Source organism: Ascaphus truei, chromosome 7 (assembly GCF_040206685.1).
Source record: "Ascaphus truei isolate aAscTru1 chromosome 7, aAscTru1.hap1, whole genome shotgun sequence".
Taxonomy (NCBI): domain Eukaryota; kingdom Metazoa; phylum Chordata; class Amphibia; order Anura; family Ascaphidae; genus Ascaphus; species Ascaphus truei.
The window spans coordinates 59460956-59475754 of NC_134489.1; the positions used below are offsets into that span (position 1 = coordinate 59460956).

Sequence of the window (14799 nt, forward strand, 5' to 3'; positions counted from 1 at the left end):
AGTCATCTCAATTTGATTTTTCTAGCACCCATAGCCGGATGTCGCCGGACTGTAAGCGTAGCCTAAGACCGCGCTTATAGTGCTGGCGACGCGACCGATGCCGTCGCCACCTGTGAAAGTTATCATTTAACTTTCAGCGACATCCATAGCGTCGGGGTCATTGATTGGTTCAGAGACAGTTACATGTGGCGACAGTCTCTGAAAAATCCAATTTACCCGGCTTCCAAATTTTTGGTCGCCCCGTCGCGCTTACTATAAGCGCTCGCGACGGAGTAAAATGTTTTGTTTTGGAGTGACGTGCCGTCGTGGGCACTATAAGCGCAGCCTAAGGATGGTTATACTGGCTTTGCAATATGAAGCTGGGATAGACGAAAGACCTCTCTGCAGGGAGAGAGAATCAGCGGGCACTGCGAGCGAAAAAGTATGACGCCTGGACTGTGCTAAACAAAAAATGCCTTTATTAATCCATAAGCAAAAGATAAGATAAAAAGAGGGAATTAGATCCCCTGAGCGCTCCAACGCGTTTCACCCCTATAGGGCTTTGCTTATGGATTAATAAAGGCATTTTTTGTTTAGCACAGTCCAGCCGTCATACTTTTTCGCTCGCAGCGCCCGCTGATTCTCTCTCTCCCTGCAGAGAGGTCTTTCGTCTATACTCCCACAGTTTGGAGCACGCCTAACCGGATGGAGTACTACATGGAGTAAGTGACTATTATTCATTTTCAAACTCCCAGGGGAAATTAGCCATTTATGCAGGGTTTACACCTAGGGGTCCGTTGTCGGTCGAGAGACCAGCTCCGGTCAACCCTTTTTCCCTTGCTAGGCTAATGCCTTTACTAGGAGTCAATTTAGGTTGTTATCATCACTCCATTAACTCCTTGCTATCCGGAGTTGTTTGCATTAAGTATATGAACTTTATATTCCTGGATATTCTCTGCAGCACACGTTGTTTTGGAGGGGCTCATCTCCTCCAATTGTTTTCTTCTGAAGCTGGGATAGGTTTCCACCAAACATTACATCGAAACAACTGTTTTCAGCATCATTTAATGCTGCGTCCAGTTGCACAAGTCCTGCAGAAAAGCCCAACTATGGCAATAACCGGAATGGTCCTGGGTAAGACGTGATCTTTGACTTGATGTGGATGGCTGCAGAAATTGAACTATTTCCCATTACAAAAACGTTTACAGGAAACAATGTTTTTTTGGCCTGTATAATTACATGACACAATCTGGCTTTACAAAGGAAACCTGAGAATGAAGAGCGCTTATGTCTGGCATTGTAGTTTCCGATTACCCAGTTGATCACAGTCGGCTGGTTTTCGGGAGGGGTGTATGCATGTTTGATATTGGAGCAGTGCCTGAAATGCATGAGATCTCTGCTGGTGACATATGGGCAGTGAGTTATTTGGCTAGCAATGTCCCTCTCCAGCTCTGATAACATCATTTGAGAATGAGACTGGACAGTTCACATCGGCTTTTTGTTTTTCCATTTAATACGTGTCTACAGTATCTTTTGGTTAGTTTGGTCTTTTTAAGTCTGTTCCCTGCATTGCCTGCCCCATACTCCTATACCAGGGGAGCGCAATCTTTTCCCCCTGCGCTCCCCTGCCGGCTGTCCTCTTCTCTGCGCGCCCCCCTCCCTCCCTCCTCCTTACCTTGGCTCCCGGAGTCTGGACGTCATGACATCACGTTGCCATAGCAACGCGACATGACCCCGCTGCGTCATTTGACGCCGTGTTGCCATGGCGACGCATCTCCAGATGCCGGCTGAACCCCGGTAAGTAAGGTTTACAGAGGCTCCCCGGCACGTAATTTAAGTGCCTTCGGGAAGCGCGCGGGGCTTCTGTAAACCCCGCGCCCCCCAGTTTGCGCACCGCTGCTCCTTTCGCCTTTGTCCATTGAGCAGCTCTAGTATAGATACACAATCTATAGGCACATTTTAGCCATCAAACCTTTTGTGGGTTCTGCACAGATTCCTATGTTTATAAAATCTCGTACACCAATCTTCTATGGGGAGTTTTCATAAAGATGGAGCAATAAATTAAATGAAGCATTAAATATATAAATGTCCTCGGTAAAATAAGTTGATGTTTTATCAAAATGACCATGCAGGATGGGTGCATCTTGGGGTACATTCTACCTACAGTTTCTTGATTGCATGTGTTATTAATATGTTATACTTGCATACTTCCGACCCATAACTGTAAAACCTAGTAAAGTGATGTAAGCTGCTGGGGGTGAGCATGTGGTTTAACAAGCAGAAATAAAAGATAAAGATAAAATAGAGTTTAACGATTTGTACAATAAATATGCTGATTTAGATGTTTGTCTGTCTGTCTGTCTGTCTCTGTCTGTCTCTGTCTGTCTCTGTCTGTCTCTGTCTGTCTGTCTGTCTGTCTGAATGATCAGCAAAGATGTGCAACAGAAGAGGGGGACAATGTAACCAAGGCTTTTTACAGCAACACTTGAGGAATTGTTGAAGACATTGAATTGGAAATAAAAAGCAATCAAAATCATTGTGAAATACTTGAGATTCCTACAATTTGCAGATAACATTGTTATTTTTTGCCATAAATCCCAAAGACCCTCTGAAACAAATCTGAGATCTCGCCTAAGAAGATTAGGCTCCATGTGACCCTCCGCAAAACCAAAGTGATGTTCAACAAATGTGTAAACTCTACAAAGTTTCAAATATATGTAATATAGTACTAAAATATGCCTACAACTATGTCTACCTTGGACAGCAAGTATCAATGCATGAGGAACCCTGTGAATTGCATTTAATAGGATAATGAAAATGGGATGGAGCACCTTTTGGGAGAAAATACACTTTTTTTTTTTTTGTAAAGGTATCCTTCCACTTCCAGTGTATTCTGCTCACGTATGGATGTGAGAAGTAGACCCTAAATGTGAAATTAAGTCAGAAGTTTCAGGCAACTCGTAGTATAGAGAAATGTATACTGGGTTTACCCGAAGATGGGTCAAAACCAAACAAACGTCTGCCACATCACAGGAAACATTAAAATGGTACACACACACACGTGTGTGTGTATATACATATAAACACACACACACACACACACACACACACACACACACACACACACTAATCTTTACTGAAAAACGTACAGCTGGTGATGATCTAATGAGGCACACAGATGTTGAGAGGGTGGAAGTGCAAAAAGTGTGTGTGTGTGTGTGTGTGTGTGTGTGTGTGTGTGTGTGTGTGACCATGTAATTGATCTGCCTCTGTCACTTGATATCACATTAGATTTGTAAGCAATAGAGTATTTTATGATGAGGTGGCTCCGCAGTGAGGGGAGCAGCCTGATAAAGCGTTGGTTTATTGCATGTCATGATTGGGGAATCTTGGAACAGTCACTCATTTCAGCGCCTGCTTTGTGGTTACGATTATTTTAAGAGCAGGTGGCTGGTCTGCACGGGCTTTTTTTTTTTTTCATAAAATACTTTTTTACAGTCTTTTGAGACTTGATCTATTTTTAGATACAGTACACTCATTTACAATGGACCAACATTAATAACCGCCCAGACCTAGTTGCCAAAGTATGTGTAATTCATTTTGCTGCTGTGCATTTCTCTTTCTGCTTTGGGGCTAGTCTTATTTTATAATTTGTCATGTTGTTGGGCCCGATTTAGCAAGGTTGCCTTGTGATAGGTTTTGGCCTTTGAAGTGGTAGGCCGGTGTTTTTTAAATCCTTTTTTTTTTTTTTTTTTTTTAAAGGAACCCTACAATTATATTGTGAAATTCTGAAGAACCCCAACCCTCTCTAATAGTAACTCTATCAGATGCATTGTAAGGAACCCCAACCCTCTCTAATAGCGCGTCTGAGATCAGATGTATTGTAATTACTTCTGTATTTGGTAAAATTTTCAAATAACCTGAGAATTGCAGGGAGCACTATAGGTGTGCCCGGGGCATCCACTGGTTCCTAGGACCCCCTGTATACAAACACTGTACTAGGCCCTTGTTAATGTCCCAGAGGCAGTTTAATGTGAGAGCCATCAAGTCGGCAAATCTGTACCTCAGTTAATAGATCTTGCAATATTTCTGGGACAGCTTTTTTTTTCTAATTTGGGAAGCCCACCAAAAAATAAAAACAGCTTTAATCAAGCTTTTTTTCTAGAAAAAACATGATCACTATAACACATTTTACATTTCATTTTCTTGAACATAACATAGAACAACAACATGCATATAATAGATTGGCTAATGTACACAATGTGGTTATACACTCCACAGTGCGTTGCTAGCAGCAAAGGGGTAAATGCCAGAGCAGCTTGCAATGCACAGAAGGGGTTAACCACTCATTTACTTTTCCACCGCGTGTTGCAGTCTAATCATGACTTTTCGCGCAGTATGTCAATGAGTTACAATGGACAGAAACACATTTAGCCGTTAAAATAATCTCATTCACAGGGTCAGGACAAACCCGTCTTTATGCACTCTGAAAGGAGGCACACATCCCAAGTGATAACAGCCAACAGTAGCTGTTGAGTTATCCAATAAAGCTGTTCAGAACTTCAAACGGGCACAGATTGCTTGTGGAAGAAGAAGTCACAAGTTATGGGTTTATATCCACTAGGTTGGCATCAAAAGGGGCTCGAAGACGAGGATTCCCCCCCCCCCCCCACAGGTCGCACACATATGTACACAAATATAAAAAAAGTGTGTGTATGTATACCAGAATAAGAAAAGTGTATATACTATAAATTGGACAAATATGCAGCATTTTGATAAATGGCAGTGTTTATGCATTTTATGCTGTGATATGACTTTTGAACCCCTTTTCAGGTTTCCTTCAGTGAGCAGGGATTTCGGGCTGAGCTGTATAGGAAACGCGTAGCGATTGCTCCGTGGGGAGAATTCTTTTTGCCAGCGCTCCGATTTTCAAGGAAATGAGAGCACTCGTTTGGATGGGATGCTTTCCTCCTTTTTCTTCTTCTTCGAAAAAGTTAGATAACCTGGAGCTCTGCCAAAAAGTCGTACAGCTGTTGAAATGACATAATAGTTTTGTTTAACTAAGGGGTGATTATGAACTTCCTGCCTCCTCCAGTCATGGTTAGTCATTGTACAGTTAGTGAATCCATCTAAAATGAAGCTCTCAGTGGGACAACTCCCACTTTGCTACAGAATGGAGTGTTACTCAATGAGCTATTCTTGCTAAAAATATATTGTTACTCCTACACATACAGTGCAAGAACTTAAGAATGGCCTGCATTGTTTGTAATTAAAGCAGTTTTCTTCTGGGTTGGAATCAGCTTGGTTTGTATACAGTCTTTGTAGTGTGGTGATCATATTGATAATAATTGTATGTTCTATTTATGTAACACAAACCATTTAACACAGACAATAGGGACATAGTATATGGTACCGCACCCCAAACTCACCTTGGAAAACTAGACACCCTCTACAACTCAATATGACACTTTGTAGGATAATGTAACTACAACACACATCAGTGTGAAATGCTCAAAGAACTAGATTGGCTATAGCTATGCCCAAAGTAAATTTTTCATGTCTTGCCTTCAAATACTTTCTGGGCAACCTAACAACGATCTGAACAAGCTCCTCACCCCTACCACATGCAGCACTTATCATCTGAGATCTGACTCCAAAGGACTGTTCATGGTCCCAAGGTTCAACAAAGAATCCAGCCGCTCCTCCTTCTCTTACCGTGCACCCCAAAATTGGAACAATCTACCGGAGACTCTAAAAACTGCCACCGGTCTAAGTTCTTTCTAGATCAGCAGGCTCATGTTTTAATCTTGTCTCTGTTACCCTTGTCTCTGTTGCCCATAACATATTGTATTGTATTGTATGTCTTTATTTATATAGTGCCATTAATGTACATAGCGCTTCACAGTAGTAATACATGTGGTAATCGAATAAATAACAGATAATATAAATAACAGATCATGGGAATAAGTGCTTTAGACATAAGCATAACATTAAGGAAGAGGAGTCCCTGCCCCGAGGAGCTTACAATCTATATTATCTCTAACTGTTCATGAAGTGTCTTTAACTATAACCTCTGTTAATTTAGTGTAACCATGTACAGTACTGTTATCATAAGAGCCCAGGACATACTTTATAACGAGAGGAAACTCTCAATGTGTTACTTCCTGGTAATACGTTGTTTAAATAAATGTATGCAGCTCTTTCCAGGAATAGTATTGCAGACATGTTACAGTGAAAAACTGGTACAAAATGGTGAGAATGCTGATAAAGCAAATACAGTATTAGGAGTTAAGGGTCACTGTGCCTTAAAGTTTACAATCTATCATACTTCATAACCCATTCCTTTACAATCTATTCAGAAGACTAATTCATGAAAGAAACATGGCCGGGCTGTTTAAGATGTCGTTGTTTTTGTTTTTCTCTCGTATCTTTGGAGTACACAGTTATGTCCGTACAATATGTTGCATGTTTGTTACTATTTACCCAAGCCTGATTAGCTCGTTGTTGCATCAGAACAGAAGGTGGGAATGTGTGTAGGTGATGACCATGCAGCAAAAAAAAAAATGGTAGCACAGTCTCACAAATGTATTGACGCCTTGGTCGCGAACGCTGGAAGTCACTTCAATTAGATTTTTTCCATTGACCGCAGCGTGATGTCGCCGTCAATATAACCGCTGCCATAGTTATAGAAGAATCAAAATATGGTTATTTCAGTCGAAATCCTTATCTTTTTTCGTTCCAAGGAAAAAGCAGACTGATACAATAACATGTTCGGTAACTTTTCAAAGACCAGTTGCAATGTATACACTTGAGCATGTATAATATGGGACATACTGTGCTCCAAAGCATAGCTTGCTTAGGATGGCTCGCACTAACTTTCAGAAATACACTCTGTAATGCTGCTGCCAAATCCTATCCGGGTTGTTTTATGTAGGGCCAAGAGACTAGTTAGCTTGAGGACAACAATCTGTAGTGTCTTTTATTTGTCAGCTCTAATTCGCTAGCAAGCACGGCAACGCCATGAAAGTTTGATGATGATTGCTCATTTTTGGCCTTTTGTACTACTACTTGTTTGGAATGAAGTCATCTTTGCAGTCACATCTATATTTCATTCGGCCATCAAAATTCAAACTCTTCTCTATTCTTTGCAAGCGCAGAACACAGAAATTAGTGCATCTGTGGAAGATCTCAAGGGAGGTTTGGTAGAGTGCTTTTTTTTTCTTATAAAGCAGCATTCGCCTCAGAGTGAGCCCTGTAACCCCTTCAGAACTAAAAGGGTCAGCGATAAATTTGAGGACAAGATAGCCTGTTGTGGAATATGAAATACCGGAAATAGTTACCTCGTGGTTCCAAGTTGCCATATTGATCCTGGGGAAATGTAGGGTTATTTGTAGGTGTTGATAACTTTTAATGGAATCACTAGATCATTCTTCATAGATTAAATATTTTATCTAAGAAGATCTCTCTTGTTGATCGAATAAAAGGTATTGCAACCTACAACCGATCTGCAAATAGCTATATTAAAACTAGACTTTTCTACATGCATTCTTGAACTGTAACATGACCACGTCCCTTCTGCCTCCAACTCCCGGCGCAGGGAATGGCCAAGGAATAAGAACTAATAATAACTCCATCATTCTTTCTGAAAAAGAAAAGCATTATTTTTGGCAAATCGGCCTAGACTGGATGGTGGATGGACTGTGAATGGGATTGCAGATTTCATGCGACATTAGTACTTATTTGACCAATGATGCTGCCCTGTGAAAGGTACCAATCAAATCAATGGGCCTAAAACATTCCTGCACCAGGTAGACCTCTTGAACATATTGAATTGAGGGGCAGTGTGCAATTTAACCCAACGGGCAGGGCGCTTCCATGCACTTTTGCTTTTTGTGATCTGCTAATCTGTGGAGCCTTTGCTTAATGTTGTGAAAAAGCAGGTCATGCAACATCCACATTGTTGGACATTTGTATTTCTTTCCAGTGAGGTTGTATTTTTTTTGTGGCTGACCATTTATATTTTGGTGCTTTTTAGAGGATGTGACTGCATTAGCCCCAAGAACACTAGTAATAGTGTTCAACTGAGCCAGCAGGGAGTGGTCATTTAGCTATGTGCCCATCTCCCCGTGCTGTGTTGGTTCGCACTGAGGTTGGCGTGTTTGCCTAAGGACGGGCATGACTCCAGGAGACTGGGTGGGTGAATTCCAGGAGCTTTGGATAATCTGATTTTCCTTAGCCGCCTTCTGCTACAGGATGGAAATTTCCTCCTTCCCCTGAAAGCTGATGTGTTGCAGAAAACAGTCTCTTAGAAACCAGACAGGTGTGTAATTTGCAGACTTGTACCTGCCTACGCATTTCTAAACTGCAGTGAAAGACACATTTAAAGTTGCCTCCCGTGTGTGTTGGTGTGTGTGTGTGTGTTGGTGTGTGTGTGTTGGTGTGTGTGTGTTGGTGTGTGTGTGTTGGTGTGTGTGTGTGTGTTGGTGTGTGTGTGTGTGTGTGTGTGTTGGTGTGTGTGTGTGTGTGTGTGGGTGTGTGTGTGTGTGTGTTGGTGTGTGTGTATGTGTTTTGGTTTGTGTGTGTTTGTGTGTTGGGGGTGTGTGTGTGCTGGGGGGTGTGGGTGTGCTGGGGGGTGTGTGTGTGCTGGGGGGTGTGTGTGTGCTGGGGGGTGTGTGTGCTGGGGGGTGTGTGTGTGCTGGGGGGTGTGTGTGTGTTGGGGGGGGTGTGTGCGTGTGCTGGGGGTGTGTGTGTGTGTGCTGGGGGGTGTGTGTGTGTTGGGGGGGGGGTGTGTGTGTGTTGGGGTGTGTGTGTGTGTGTGTTGGGGGGTGTGTGTGTGTGTGTGTGTTGGGGGGGTGGGTGTGTGTGTGTTGGGGGGTGTGTGTGTGTTGGGGGGGTGTGTGTGTTGGGGGTGTGTGTGTGTGTTGGGGGTGTGTGTGTGTTGGGGGGGGGGTGTGTGTTGGGGGGGGGGTGTGTGTTGGGGGGGGGGTGTGTGTTGGGGGGGGGGTGTGTGTTGGGCGGGGTGTGTGTGTGTTGGGGGGGGTGTGTGTGTGTTGGGGGGGTGTGTGTGTTGGGGGGGTGTGTGTGTTGGGGGGGGGGGGTGTGTTGGGTGTGTGTGTGTGTGTGTGTTGGGGGTGTGTGTGTGTTGGGGGGGGGGGGGTGTGTGTGTGTTGGGGGTGTGTGTGTGTGTGTGTGTGTGTTGGGGGTGTGTATGTGTGTGTTGGGGGTGTGTGTGTGTGTGTGTGTTGGGGGTGTGTATGTGTGTGTTGGGTGTGTGTGTGTGTGTGTGTGTGTGTTGGGTGTGTGTGTGTGTGTTGGGGGTGTGTGTGTGTGTTGGGGGGGTGTGTGTGTGTTGGGGGGGTGTGTGTGTGTGTGTTGGGGGTGTGTGTGTGTGTGTTGGGGGGGTGTGTGTGTTATATAGTGCCATTCAGATACATAGCGCTTTACAGCTGTAATACACGTGACATATAATAACACATACATAAGCGCTTCAAGCAAAAAACAATAGGAAAAGGAGTCCTTACCTGAAGAGCTTACAGTGTTGCTTTTTTGTGAAATGGTGACCAGCATGGTTTTAGAGATCTAAAAATCCACTGATCTAAAGGACTGACATTGTAAAAAGAAAATCCATGCCCAAATATCTTGCATGCAAGTTCAATGCTTGTAAACCCATGGAGACCGTAGTTATAAAGGTCAATGGTATGATATTGTTTTAGGTCTTATGAGGTCTTATAAAGGTTATTTGATCTGAAGTATCCCGTGTATTGCTTCCCCCAGCATTTTATTACATTAAAGGTAATAGTAAGGGTGCTGGCATTAACGTGTTACGTTACAGGATTACAGGCATCAGGATATTATCTGGCCAGCGTTAATAATGTTAGTCTGGAATTATGGACAGATGATTTGGAATAATGTACAGTTTATAACAGAAGTGTCCATATAGGGAAATGTCAAACAAGTTAAGGGGGGAAATGTTTATTCAGGGAGAATCTGATTGCCATTACTGGGGGTAAGGTAGTTTCCCCCTTTATGAGACATAATTGGCTAATGTTCCTCTGGGAGTTTTTGTTTGCCGCTTTCTGTATCAATATAGATACAGGTATAGGGTGATTATCTCGGTCGACTGAATTTAACAGGGGTTGAATTCGATAGGACATTCTTAAAAAAATTGGGAAAACTGCTTTATATGTCCTTGGTGATCGCTGCAACAGTAGTATTGCTGCAGAATTTGTTCATTTATTCGGTACGTCTCCGCTTACTCCCTGATTTCATTGTGGCATTTCTGTCCACAAGTGGTTGAGCTTTTTGAAGACCTTATCAAAATGCAGTGTTTTTGTATTCATTTTAAATGCAACTCTGTTTTTGGTATGCAATGGTCAATGTCCACTCCTTTGGTTAGGAACTAGATGCAGAATAAATTGTGTTGTCCTATCTATTGGGGACATTAAATGCTACATACTAATTTGTGTAGGTTGGAATTTAGGGAGCAGTATGAATATTCGTCATACTCCTATAAATATGCTCTGCCCTGCAGTGCTAGTCTCTATCTGCAAAGGGGTCAGACCAGTTCACTTCAGTGAGATTGCCAGTTACCAGTTTGTGATGCTTATACATATGTGTTTAGACCAGGGGTGGGCAACTCCAGTTCTCAAGGGCCCCCAAAGGGCCAGGTCTTCAGGATATTCCTGCTTCAGCATAGGTGGCTGTATATGTCGGTGTTCGACTAAGCCACTGATTGAACCACCCGTGCTGAAGCATGGATATCCAGAAAACCTGACCTGTTGGGGGCCCTTGGGCTGGAGCTGCCCACCCCTGGTTTAGATCTCCTCTAATCTTACAGGAGCCATTTTATGCCTGTAAAGGTGTTTCACAAGGAGAACACTTTCAGCCCCACAGGGCGGGAGAAGCCGTGCAGTGAATAATAGGCCTGCTATCAGGATGGGGAACATGTGGGGACAGGTAAAGAATGTGGCACTCCCAGTGCAGCAGCCTTTGGGGCTGTATAATTTCGTGTTTGGTTGTTATTGCCTCTGGCTACATTTCAGCCAAGCTTGTGCTGCTGTTTGTGCTTTTAACCCGAGTGCCTTTAATTTACAAACGCGTGTACCAAAGCACACTTAGGCCAGGTCCCCAGTGGGCACTATGGCGTGCGTGCCACACACCACAGCTCTCTATGGGGTGGGCCCCAGTGGCTGTGTGTGCGCGAGCAAAGTGCTGTGATGCGTACGCTGGCAGGGAAGACAAGAATTTTGTCTTCCCGTGTCGCGACACGATCACGTGGTCGGTGTGCATCAATGGAAGGGCAGATATGCCCCGTCATGGCCCCGCCCCCCAGCGCTCCCTTAGAACTCCCTACAGACCGTCGATCACGGCTTTAAACTGTGCATGCGACGCCAGGCGCGCGTACAGCACTGAGGACTGGGGCCGTAGCCTTAGACGCAATCCAACGGGCACTTTTTTATTTATTTTTAATTTTATTTCTCTACATAAGATTGAAGCAGGGGTCACCAGAGCTGAACTCCATTAATTTCAGCTGCGTGGACCCCTTGCTTCCAGAAATACCTCTGTAGGGGGGTGCCGGTAGCATCTCTGCTCGGCTAGCAGAGATCACGTAATGGCCGCTTTTCAAAACTCCCGCAGGCCAATAGGAAGCCGTGACATCATCAGGTGCAGCTTTCTACTGGCCGCTTTAAAGAGCGGAGCGACACCGGCACCCCCTTTGGAGATATGTATCTTTGAAAGCAGGGAGCCCCCGGAGCTGAAATTAACCGGGTTCAGCTCCAGAGACCCCCTGCGTCAATCCGATGGTTTGGGGGGGGGGGGGGGGGGAAGAAAATGCCCACTTGAATTGCTCGTTTTAATATGTTTTTGTTGTTGCTTTTTTCTGAAATGGTGACCACCGTGGTTTCAGAGATTTAGAGATCTAAAAATCCACTGATCTAAAGGACTGACATTGTATAAAGGAAATCCATGCCCAAATACCTTGCATGCAAGTTCAATGCTGGTAAACCCGTGGTGACCGTAGTTATAAAGGTCAATGGTATGATATTGTTTTAGGTCTTATAAAGGTTATTTGATGTGAATTCTCCTGTGTATTGCTTCCCCCAGCATTTTATTACATTAAAAGTAATAGTAAGGGTGCTGGCATTAACGTGTTACGTTACAGGATTACAGGCATCAGGATATTATCTGGCCAGAGTTAATAGTGGTAGTCTGGAATTATGGACAGATATAAACTGTACATTATTCCAAATCATAACAGGAGTGTCTAACTCCAGTCCTTGAGCTGCCAACAGGTCAGGTTTCAGGAAATCCCTGCTTCAGCACAAGTGGTGCTATCAAAGGCTGAGCTGCTGATTGAGCCACCTGTGCTGAAGCAGGGATATCCTGAAAACCTGACCTGTTGGTACCTCTTGAGGACTAGGCTAACCCTGGTTTAGAAGAAGCTTCCCCCCCCCCCCCCCCCCTCTGCAAACGCATCTGCCCATGCTGTGAAACAATGGCTGGAGATAAAAGCACGGGTAGTGGGGATAGGTTATTCAGTGTTTTGAGCTGTCACAGTTATGACAGAACTTGGGATCTGACTTTAAAGCAGCAACACCCCTGAAGCCTATGAGTTTAACTGCTGTATTGTTAATATCTTGCCCCCGGATCATATATAGTACGTATAGTGTTAAACCTCTGGCTTCTGACGTTGCCATGGTAACCTTTCTATCACACTGAGCTCCATTTTAAACTCCCGGACACTTAATATTTCAAACGTTTATGTCTCCTGAATGAAGCATCGAATTAAAAAAATAATAAAAACATGTCCTGAAAATGGCAAATTTAGATATTTTAAACATTAAGAGCATTGAGAACAGGAGCTGTTTTTCCCCCCCTATTTTTAAATCTATAACCATCATATATACACATCTTTATACTATATGAGCCTTCCGGTCATCTATTTATTATGAAACTGTTTGTTAGTTTTGCATAGATGGTGAGTGATCAGTCATAAGGCATTCAGTTTTTATTACTATATGGCATAATCACGAGTCCTTGCTATCAGCGTTAATTATATATATATTGACCAGTTCTTAGTATAAAAAAACATCTCTGATGCAGAATTTGGTATATCCCCCTCCTTAGTATACAAGATCATTTAAAAAAAAATGATTCTATATATCTATATATCTCCTCCTCCCCCCCCCCTCCTTTTTTTTAAAATTATTTTGGAAAAAGTATCTACCAACAATTTTAAAAATGTGCCAGCCAATCATTACCGAGGACGTCCCTAGAACACAGAGTACGCAGACAGTTCATGTAAGCGGACAATGCTGATGATCTGTTTCCATACATTGAATAGTGCATTGAATCTTAGCCTATTCCTTGCTATAGGACTATCCAGAGAGTAAACTGTTAAATCTGTACACTTAACATTTTACTGCTGGCTTGTCTTGGATTTTTATTTCTGTAGATTGCTCTGATTTGTGGCTAGAAGAGTTTATTTTCCCATGGCGGTGACATTTAGCCGTTCTCCCTCCCTCCGTGTCACGTTGCAGCTGGTTTGCTGCACTTGTGATTTTGATGGAATCAGGAAAATGTTAGCAGTGATTAGTAAGAATGAGTAACAGGGGACCTTCCTAACTCAACTGATTTTCCTCAATCTCTTTAGATCTGCCGAGACCAAGCAATAGAGAAATATACCTAAAATTAAACCTCACAACCCCTGCAAGCTCAAATACACCACAACATTGTGTGTGTGTGTGTGTGTCTGCCAAAAGGAGTGCTACTGGAATTGTGACCTAATGCAGGGGTGCACAAACTTTTGCAGTTGCGCAAAGTTGTTTTTTATTCACTACTAGCTGAGAGCCCCGGCGTTGCCCGGGATGTTTGTGGTGTGGGTGTGGCATTTGGGTGGGGAGTGGTCCACGCGGCCCATGTGCGGTGGTAGTGCTGCTGTGGCTGTACTGATGGTGATTGTATTGGTGTGCTGATTTGGGAGGGTTTGGTGCTGATGTGGGGGTGCGGATGTGGGTGTGCCGATGGGGGAGGTGCAAAGGTGGCGATGTGTGGGTGCTGATGGTGTTGATGGGGGCTGGGAATGGTGGGGAGGCGAGAATGCCAGTGTGCTGGGGGGGCATACCGGTGTGCTGATGTGGTGGTGCTGGGGTGTGTGTGTGTATACATGTTTGTGTGTATACATTGTATGTGTGTGTGTGTATACATGTGTGTGTGTGTGTATGTGTACGTGTGTGTGTATACACGTGTGTGTGTGTATACACGTATGTGTGTGTATACACATGTGTGTGTGTGTATACACGTGTGTGTGTGTGTATACACGTGTGTGTATACACGTGTGTGTGTATACACATGTGTGTGTGTATACACGTGTGTGTATACACGTGTGTGTATACATTGTGTGTATGTATATATTGTGTGTGTGTATACGTGTGTGTGTATACACATGTGTGTGTATACACGTGTATACATGTTTGTGTGTGTGTATACATGTTTGTGTGTATACATTGTATGTGTGTGTGTGTATAAGTGTGTATACATGTGTGTGTGTGTGTGGGGGGGGGTGAAGGGGAGGTGAAGGGGGGTGGAGGTGGAGGGAGGTGGAAGGGAAGGGAAGTGGAGTGAGGGGAGGTGAGGGGTGGGTGAGGGGAGGTGAGGTGAAGGTGGGTGAGGGGAGGTGAAGGGGGGTGAGGGGAGGTGAAGGCCGCTCCCTCACCCGTCCGGCAGCTCCCTCACCCGTCCGGCCGCTCCCACGTGGATCTGAGGCGGGAGGCAGCTTGTTGTGGCCGCTCCCCCGCTGTGTCCCGGGCGCTCGCTCGC

The 14799-nt window shown here is 44.1% G+C and overlaps 1 protein-coding gene across 8 annotated transcripts in view; it reads left to right on the forward strand.

The window, feature by feature from the left end:
- Positions 1-14799, forward strand: part of RAPH1 (Ras association (RalGDS/AF-6) and pleckstrin homology domains 1) — a 140883-nt gene that overhangs the window by 20739 nt on the left and 105345 nt on the right. The window contains exon 1 of one of the 8 annotated variants that reach the window (XM_075608556.1): positions 8127-8299. The exons of the other annotated variants lie outside the window; for them this stretch is intronic. The gene's annotated coding sequence lies outside the window, so the exon portion shown is untranslated. Of the gene's footprint in view, positions 1-8126; positions 8300-14799 lie in introns of those variants that run through there. 8 annotated transcript variants of the gene reach the window in all.